Source organism: Coregonus clupeaformis, chromosome 5, assembly GCF_020615455.1.
Source record: "Coregonus clupeaformis isolate EN_2021a chromosome 5, ASM2061545v1, whole genome shotgun sequence".
Taxonomy (NCBI): Eukaryota; Metazoa; Chordata; class Actinopteri; order Salmoniformes; family Salmonidae; genus Coregonus; species Coregonus clupeaformis.
In genome coordinates this window covers 18971160-18981041 of record NC_059196.1, presented here as the reverse complement: position 1 = coordinate 18981041, position 9882 = coordinate 18971160, and the positions used below count along the sequence as shown (strand labels likewise).

The 9882-nt window shown below is 48.5% G+C and overlaps 1 long non-coding RNA gene across 2 annotated transcripts in view; it reads right to left on the bottom strand.

Annotated features, from left to right (window-relative positions):
- Positions 1–8790, bottom strand: part of LOC121567076 — an 11258-nt gene extending 2468 nt beyond the window's left edge. For both annotated transcript variants that reach the window (XR_006001040.1, XR_006001041.1), the window contains exons 1-3: positions 8705–8790; positions 8205–8342; positions 256–308 (exon numbers count right to left, since the gene is read on the bottom strand). This is a non-coding gene — a long non-coding RNA (uncharacterized LOC121567076). The remainder of the gene's footprint in view (positions 1–255; positions 309–8204; positions 8343–8704) is intronic.
- Positions 8791–9882: the final 1092 nt, after the last annotated feature.

The window sequence follows — 9882 nt, the reverse complement described above, 5'->3', positions numbered from 1 at the left end:
TGATATAAAGGTGTACAGTAGACAGGTATTTAAAAGGCAAGAAGATTTTCCAGACTATGTGACCTGTCCATGGAAAAACTTCCGGCCCTAGTCATTCATCAAGGGCTCAGAGAGGGAAAGCATGGAGGGTGATGAAGGGAGAGTGAAGGGTGGTGTAGGTGGAGAGCTTTGTGAAAGACATAGTGGACATATTGGACATAGTGGAGATCGCGGACATAAGGAGAGAGGCTGGGGATTCAGAGGCCCTGAACTAACCTGGGTCAGGTTTAGGATGCATGAGTCGGATTGGAACCTCCACTGCAACCTCACTGGAACAAAAAATACAGGAACAAAAGTGAAAATAGGTATGACTGACTGACTGAGTGACCACACTGTAAAAACAAACAAAAAAAACATTCACAAATGTAGTTGTTTCAACTAATTATTATTAAGTAACTGGTTCCACAGCCTTGTTTTTGTATTACATGAACTAAAAAAGATTAGACCTTGTCTCCACAGTCCTGCATTCCTCTCCTCCTAGCTCAAAGTCTCCCTTCAGCTACATTGAGTACAGACTGAGCCAAAGAGTTAGAAGACATATCCAAGAGATAGAAACGGATAAATGGAGACGGTGTTGACCATGACGCCGCTCTACATATATCCTCTACCCCTGTTCCTCTGAAAAGGGCAGTAGAAGCTGCTACTCCATGAGTGGAGTGAGCTCTGATACCCTGAGGCAACTGTCGCCCTGCTGCCTCATAAGCTATCTCAATGCCTTCACAAAGCCAATGAGATAGACGCTGTTTCGAAAGTGGTCTACCTAGTGCAGCCGCACCGTGACACACAAACAGCTGAGGCGATGACCTAATCGCTGCTGTGCGCTCAACATAACACGCCAAGGCGCGTACTGGGCACAGGCGATGGAGCCTTTCCTCACTCCTCTCCCTATGAGGAGGGGGAGAAAAAGCTCCACGGTCTGTGATCTATATGAACTCTTAATAACCTTCGGCACAAATGCCGGGTTAGGACGTAACACCGCTCTGCTCAGATCGCCATTAATGGCTAGGCAGTCGGGTCTCGTTGAAAGAGCACACAAATCACTGACACGCTTAGCAGTAGTCAAAGCGAGCAACAGTGCCGTCTTCATAGACATCTTGAGGGGTATTTGATTCAATGGCTCGAACGACGACTTACATAGCGCTTCGAGTACCAAAGCCAAATCCCACTGAGGAAGCGTGGCTCTAGGTGTTGGCCTAAGCCGCCGCGTTCCTAATAGGAAACGTTTCACTAGAGGGTGGCTAAAGACATTGTCTCTGCCAAACCCCTCGTGACAAGCTGAAATTGCCGCTGCAAACACCTTAATGGTAGCGGGCGATTTCTGCTTATCAAACATAAGCTGTAGGAAAGAGAGAATACTCTCAACCTGACAGCTCATGGGGTCTACACCTTGTGTGACACACCATTGTGAAAAACACGTTCCATCTACTGGCATACATCTTAGAAGTGGAACTGGCACGTGAACCCTGTATGGTCCTGATCACTGCATCAGATAACCCACGGTGCTCTAGCCTGTCCCTCTCAGCAGCCAGGCCTTCAGTGGTTGGCCGATTATGGGCAACTGCCCTATCGTGCCCCCCGCCTGAGACAACGCGTCTCGTCGATGTGGAATTGGCCAAGGTGGCGCAATCAACATCTGACTCATCTCCGCAAACCAAGGAGCCCCTGGGCGATCGGGGGCTATCAATATCACTGATAGCCGTCCTGACCTCACCCTGGCTAACAGTGGGAGAATGCAGGACAGCGGAGGGAATGCATACAGAAGAACTCTCGGCCACGGGTGGTGCGCAAAAGCGTCTCTTCCCAGTGGTGGTTCGTCTTGTTCCCTCAAAGAGAACCATAGGGGGCATTGCGCGTTCACGCGTGACGCGAATAGATCCAACTCGGCTCTCCCGAACTGTTCCCAAATTTTGAGAACAATGTCCGGATGCAGACACCACTCGTCGTCTCGAGGAACCCCTCTTGACATGAGGTCTGCTCCTACGTTCAAGTAGCCCGGAATGTGTGCTGCTCTCAATGAGCGAAGGTGCTCGTGAGCCCACAGCCACAATTCCTCTGCCGCCCGATGGAGAGCAGGAGACCTGACTCCTCCCTGGCCGATTTATGTGGGCTACTGTGGTCTGGTTGTCTGACCAGACCAGCACATCGCGACCCGAAGGGTAGACGCAAAGTGGGTCAAAACCAGTCGAACCGTTTCCAACTCCAAGAGGTTGATGTGGCGACTCGAAAGAGGCCACACACCTCCTATCGCTTGGGTCTGACATGTCCCTCCCCATCCAGTCAGAGACGCATCTGTGAACACTGGGATGTAAGAGGACACTTTGCCTATCGGGACACCGTGCGTGAGAACGCGCGGGTTTCTCCAATAGTTCAGATCTACCCTGAGCGAGGGGGGAACCACCACCAACCGATGACGTTGACGCAATGGGTCTAGTCTTAGTTGGGCAAACCATCGCTGCATCCTGCGCATGTGCAGGAGTCCCAGCGGAACCACAGAGTGGGCTGACGACATGAGACCCAAAAGTGACATGATCGACAGCGCCGTCACCGTGTGATTCGGACGACACTTCCTCAGGGCTAGCAACAAGGCTACCCTTCTGGGTCCGAAATTCGAGCCCTCATCATTACAGTGTCTAGCTGTATCCCCAGGTAGACAATCTGATGACTGGGCCAGGGCGCACTCTTTTTCCAATTCACAGCGAACCCCAGACGTGTGAGATGAATCACTGTCTGTGTTGTGTGAGTGATCGCCAGCTCTGCTGACAGGGCGAGAACCAGTAGGTCGTCTAGGTAGGCTAGTAGCCGTATTCCCTGACGACGCAACGGTTCCAATGCCGCCTCCACACACTTGGAAAACGTGCGAGGTGCCAGGGCGTACCCAAATGGCATCCTCGTGTATTTGTACGCCACCCCTTGAAAGGCAAATCACAGAAACTTCCTGTGACCCGGCTGTACCGGCACATGAAAGTACGCGTCCTTTAGGTCTATGCTTGTACAAAAGTATCCTTTCTGGACACATTCCAGCAGACGTTTTGTCGTTAGCATTCGAAAGGGCCGTTTGGTTTACGCTCTCGTTGAGAATGCGTAAATCCAATATTGGCCTCATTCCCCCCATCTTTTTGGGCACCAGGAAGTAGGGCGAATATAGCCCCTTGTTCCTTTGCTCCTGGGGAACCACTGTGACCGCCTCCTTCGCCAAAAGTTCCGTAATCTCTGAAATCAGAGCGGCCACTTTTTCGGGCGTTTTCATCACCGTCTCCACCACTCCCCTGAATGGGGGTGGGGTCCGATGGAATTGGAGAGCATAACCCTTCTGCAACGTCTGTTCTAGCCAGCGTGAGAGGGTGCAGCTTCGCTGCCACTGCCAGCAATGCAGAGAAAGCGGCCGAGCGCGAAGCTGTGGTTCATTCAGTAGGAAGGACCTTTATTCCTCTATGGCCCTTGCCGCCGCTGTTCCCCAACACTGAGGTGGTGGAACAGCCCAAGGCGGGCCTCCCATGAAAGGGAGAGGAAACATTAGTGCGTTCTGAACAAGAAGGAGGGGCAGAGACGTCAGTTAAACCCGTAACCGTCGTATTCCTGCCCTCCGTGAACGCAGCGCGTGTCTGAATTGCACTGGCCGAGGCCACAGCCTGCGACAAGGCACCATCCCCAGCAAGCGATTGCGTCATCATCCCAGATGACTGCATTCTCGCTATTAGAGCCCTCACTACAATACTCCTAGGAGTCTGTAATATGAGGTCTTTTTGAGGTAACACAAGGCGGCGCCTTGATACCTTTTTTACCTTCACCTTCTGTGTGTGTTCAACTCTGCACCTCTGGTGGGTTGAGCCACACTGAGCGTGGTGAGCATCAGCGCGTTCTGTGAGAGGTGGGGGCGCCTATACGTTGGTTATACCCGTAACCGTAGTAATCAGGCCCTCCGTGAACGCAGCATGGGTCTGAATCGCACTAACAGAGACCTTAGTCTGTGATAGTGCGCCGTCCCCAAATAGCGGCTGTGTCATCATGTCTCCTGACTGAGACTGCAGCCTGCTATGAGAGGCACTCACTACAGTACTCCTTGGAGTCTGTAATGTGAGGTCTCTTTGAGATAAACCAAGACGGCGTCTTGGTATCTTTTCCCCTTTCACCTCCTGTGCGTGTTCAGCTCTGCACCTCTGGTGGGCTGAATTACGCTCAGTGTGGTGAGCTTTGGCGCGTTCAGAAAGAGGTGGGGGCGCCGATACGTTGGACACTTTTGTGACCGTAGTAATCGGGCCCTCTGTGAACGCCGCATGGGTCTGAATCGCACTAACAGAGACCTTAGTCTGTGATAGCGCGCCATCCCCAAATAGCGGCTGCGTCATCATGTCAGAGTCTGACAGAGACTGCTGCCTGCTATGTGAAGCACTTCTTATACTTGAAGTGTTATGTGTACCTACTCTGAATGCCTGTTCAGCAACGCACCCCTGGTGGGCTGAACGGCGCTTAGAGTGGTAGGGAAGAGAGGGTGAGATTTGAACGCTTTCAGACGTATTATGGAAAAGGGGCTATTTTTTGACAAAGTCAGGTGGAGCCAACTCTTTATTAAACACATCATTCAAGACATTAACATCATCACCCATCCCTTCAACCGAAGGGTGGGGGGGAACAGTGGCCACGTTCGAAATCGACGTGTCCTCCATCCGCTCCCCCGCGTCCCGTCATGTGCGCCTCCTCTTGTGGCCTCCCTTAGGGGCCCAGGTCAGCGCTCTCACCACCTCCCTCGCTGGCTGCAATGGGGCCACCGTGGCTGCTGGGGAGGCTGGGCCCGCTCTCCTGCTTCCTGTGGCCGCCGACTGGCGCCGGATACGCCGACTGGTGCCGGATACGCCGCCTCGTTGTAGAACTCTGTCTACTCTGGGGGGCGGAAGTGGATGGTCTTTGTGGAGGTGCAGGGCCTAACCTCCCTGCCAGTGGCAGGTGTCTGGCCAACTGCTTCTTCTCCTCGTCCAGTTTTGAGAACCTCTCAGTCGCCTCTTTGACGGCGACTCCGAAGAGCCCGTTGTCAGAGAGGGGGGCGTTCAAAAGGGACGTTCTGTCTGCCTCTTTCATGGTTGTCAGGGACAACCAGAGGTGTCGCTCCGCGACCACCGAGGTGGCCATGGACCTCCCCAAGCAGACGGCCGATGCCTGTGTTAGGTGTAAGATGGCGCCAGAGATCCTAGACGCCTCCTCCACCTCCTCTGGCTCCAGCTCTGTCTTGCCCGTAGTTAAACGGGACAGAGCGGCTGCCAAGAGGGCAATGTTATTGGCTGCTGCTACAGCCTGGGCTCCCAAATTGAAGGACTTCTCTAACAGCTGTGCTGTGAGACGGTCCTTCTGAGATGGAAAGGTGGCCTTCTTGGAAGAGGGCCAGGGACTCGAACCCGGTACGAGATATGCCGCCATGGCGCTCTCTAACCTGGGGATTCACCTAGCTTGGCCCTGGAACCTTCCCTCCACTCTAGTGAATGGGAGGTACGATTTAGCCGTCGAACGCGCCGCTAAAGGTGCCTCCCATGAGCCCTCGACGTATTTGGCCAACGAAGGCATGGCTGGAGCTAATGGCTCTGGCGCTCTTCTTGGCCTGGAATAAGGGCCGCCCTCCATTAAATCAACCTCCGGTGCGGCGGGAATAGGGGGTAGCGGTATTTCCAACCGTCTGGCAGCTCTCTCAATGAGTCCGGGAAAATCAGTTCTCAGAGACACTGCGGCGAAGGACAGGGCTTCTGATTTCTCAGAGGCCGTGTCATCATCGCCATAGGAACTACAAGCCCTCTCGCTAACCAAAGGAAAGGGGGACTTGAATGTTTGAGGGACGGGGTCTGACTGTTCCATATGAATGCCAGCCTCTTCCTCATAGTCCCCATCATCTCCTGATTCTGCGCCGTCAGATGACGCCTCTGAAGCAGTGGCTAGTATCGATAGCACATCCTATAGAGGGATATCCTCCCTAAAAAACGCCCAGCACTGCTTCCTCTCCTTCACAGAAAGGAGGGCGCAGGAGGCGCAGTTAGGGGGACTGCAGACGCCCTCTTTGGCATGCTGGGACCCTAAACACAAGAAACATACGTTGTGGGAGTCGCCGGCCGCCATGGAGGAGCATCTGCATTGAGCTCTGAAAAGAGCTTTTGGGGGTGGAAAATCTCCTGGTGTGCTCATTGTTGGATGACGTCGATGACTGGAAATTCGACTGCGTTTTCTTTGTCCTGAGTCTTTTCTTCGTCTCTTCTTGGCTTCTTCAGTCTAGTCCATTCGCTGAAGATAAAGGGAGGCTGATTGAGGGGAGGCATCCCTCTTATAGGGGACACCTGTACTCTATTGGCTGCAGGTGTGTGCATAATTTTGTCTCAGGCTGATGCTGCCTTAGGGCAGTGGGTAAACCAATAGAAGCAGAGCTCCCCTATGGGGCGGAGCTCCACGATATAGAACAATGAAATGCATCATTCCAACATTGCCTAAAATGATGAATAATATACAAATGAGTTAGACTTATATAAGCACTATAAAAATGGAGATATACAAACTATGGCATAAGGGAACGATGAGCGGATAAGAGGCAATACGTAATTTCGATTAAGACAATAATGAGCGAGTTAAGATGGATGTTGTCGATATGCCTATTTATTCAGCACTTTTGAAATGGACATAACAGAATTCAGAACATGGGCCGTTCGTACATTACTCTCCCTGTACACCAAGTCAGAACCGTAGAATAAATAACAGGGGCATATAAGCAGACAACGAAAGTTCTTACAATATTCGATGATGACATTTCTCTAAAACAGGCTAATGTTATCGGCTACATGTGCACCACCAAGTCAGAACAGTTCTGACGGGGCGAGGGACCAAATTCTTAGGGTGAGACACATGGGCTACTAACTGCTTACTACACAACATACACTAGTATTACTTTCTTAGTTACAGTATACATATCTCCCTGGCATATTACATAATTTAAGCAGCAGCATACAATACATATTTTTGGACTCACCGTTTGTTGTGCTCACGTGAACAGCAAGGTGGCGCGTCGGTCCTTCTTATGGGCAAACTTTGTTATGCTGGATTGACAGCATGGCCAATGTATTCAACCTTTTCTGGCCCATGGTGTTGTGTGTGAATGTTTATCTTGGAAAAGAGACCCTTTATGACAGATGTTTTGAATCCTAAAACCCAGACTTGGACCACACACCCTCTCCACGAATAGCAAGGGAAGCAAAATAGTGATTGCTTTGCGATGCTCGCAGTTAGCTACTGATTCCTTACAAACCACTCATTTATCGATTATCGATGTGATTCATGATGATGACTGCTTGTCTAGATAGCTAGCTTGCTAGCTAAGATTTTGAAAGTATGATGTTGAAATGATCAGACCAATCAAAGCTACGGTAGATAAAATGTGATTTGACATAATTTTATCTGTGGCCAATGTAAATGTAATGTAAATCTATGGCAGCACCCAAGGGGGCTTGAATTGCCTAGCATTTTTTATTTTATTTTGCTAAACAGGTGGGGATCTGCCTGTAGCAATACAGGTGAAATCAGTTATTGTCACATACATGGTGGCATAGCAGGAAGATTGGAATACTGTGAATCAAGAGGTTGTGAGTTCAAATCCCAGGCAAGGACACGTTGAATAATAATTACTGTGTAAATGAACATGCACAATGTAATAATGTACGTCAAATATGTAAGTTGAGAACATTGTATGTTAAAAGCACTGTGTGTAACTAGTTCCACAGATTTTTTTTTTTATGGGTAAAATGCCCAAATAATAATTTTTAGTTGAATGAACATATGAGACAATTTGAGCAAACACAATCATTTTAAGTTCACATAATTTTTTCAGGTAACACTTTGACCGAAAAGTTGAGTAAAAAAAAAAGCCAGTGGAACCAGTTACTTAATAATATTTAGTTGAAAGAACTAGATTTTTTTTTTGACTCGACAAAAAGGAAACATTTGAAATCAGCCATACCTAGATCCCACCATCCTTTGAAAATAGATCAGGAAATAAGTTGATTAAATGAAGATTCAATTAAGTGGTATTATTTAGAATATTTGGGGGGGCAGGTCAGAATATTATAGAGATCTTCTGCTGCCATCTTGTAAATGTAAACCAGTGTGAGATCTTTGAGCAGCAGAGTGTCGTGATGGTCACTCACATGCTCGAGGAAGCCAGATAGGTGTCCTCATGCGTCAGTTTCCCATCCACAGCAATACCCCGTCTTTCCTTGTTAGCAGCCAATAGAGGAATGAGGGTGTACACCTTCTTCAGGGTTGTGCCAGAGGGCACTGTATTTCTGTGGGGAAACATAGGAAGACATTGCCTTATTTGTGATTCTACCATCTTGATGCTGCAACTTTATTTGACCAAAAAATAAAACAAATCATCACCAATAAAGGTTGCATAAAGAGAACATCTGCACAGAGGTAGAAAGGTATTCAATGGGGAAGGTATTTCATTAAATCAAATTAAATTGTCTGAACAAGAGACTGATTGATTGAGTGATACTTACGAGGTCTCTTCTAGGGCAACTGCCCTCACATACTTGTCATTGGAATAAAGGACCACGTTGGTCACCTGCTCCACTATAGAAGCAAGCAGGCGGAATGAACATATACAGTAGGTCACACGACCAAACAACAACAACAACATTCTCACCTGCGACAGTGATGTCTTTCAGTGATCTGCTGGAGCTGTTGTTGATATCGACACTGACCTTGATTGGTTCACCATGGTAAAATGTCTTTAGGGAGAGAGAGAGAAAGAGACAGAGGTGGGACCAAGCCACTATTATTCGAGTCACAAGCAAGGTTCAAATCACAAGGTCTGTGTATCAAATCGAGTCCGAAGTATGACGGGTCAAGACTCGAGTCAAGTCCAAGTCGTGTATTCTAAAAGCAAGTCAAGTCGAGCCGATGTGCCCTTTAGCAAGGCACCAACATCTAAATGATTTTTGGTCCAGGGGCGCTGCACTGTGGCTGACCCAGTATTCCAAGACGGGTTTGAAAGCAAAAGACACATTTTCGTCATCTGAAAGGAAAATATAAGTATTCTTCTTCTTTGCTGAAACTGTGGATGCAGGGACTTAAAGTCCATGAGATCAACGGTATAGTATCATGCATATTTTGAAACTACAGGACTATTGACTGTGTCTATTTTGTAAATCTACTTGTATATTTTGTATGATAGGGCACTTTCACCATTGGATCACTAAGACCTGTCAATAACGCTACATTCTGACCACGTCAACCTGCCTTGTCTTCTGCTGATTTCATGCCCTTACGACTGCTACAAGGTCCATATTTTACAATTACATACAGTACCAGTCAAAAGTTTGGACACACCTACTCATTCAAGGGTTTTTATGAAATAACACATATGGAATCATGTAGTAACCAAAAAAGTGTTAAACAAATCAAAATACATTTTATATTTGAGATTCTTCAAAGTAGCCACCCTTTGCCTTGATGGCAGCTTTGCACACTCTTGGCATTCTCTCAACCAGCTTCACCTGGAATGGTTTTCCAACAGTCTTGAAGGAGATCCCACAAATGCTGAGCAATTGTTGGCTGCTTTTCCTTCACTCTGCCATCCGACTCATCCCAAACCTTCTCAATTGGGTTGAGGTCGGGGATTGTGGAGGCCAGGTCATCTGCAGCACTCCATCACTCTCCTTCTTGATAAAATAGCCCTTACACAGCCTGGATTTCTAATAATCTTCTCTGCCTATATTTCTTTAAGGTAGCCTCATATGATATTATATGCCCATGCATAACAGCCTTAAATGCCTCCCACAAAGTGGAGTCGGATACATCAGCAGTATCATTCTGGGACAT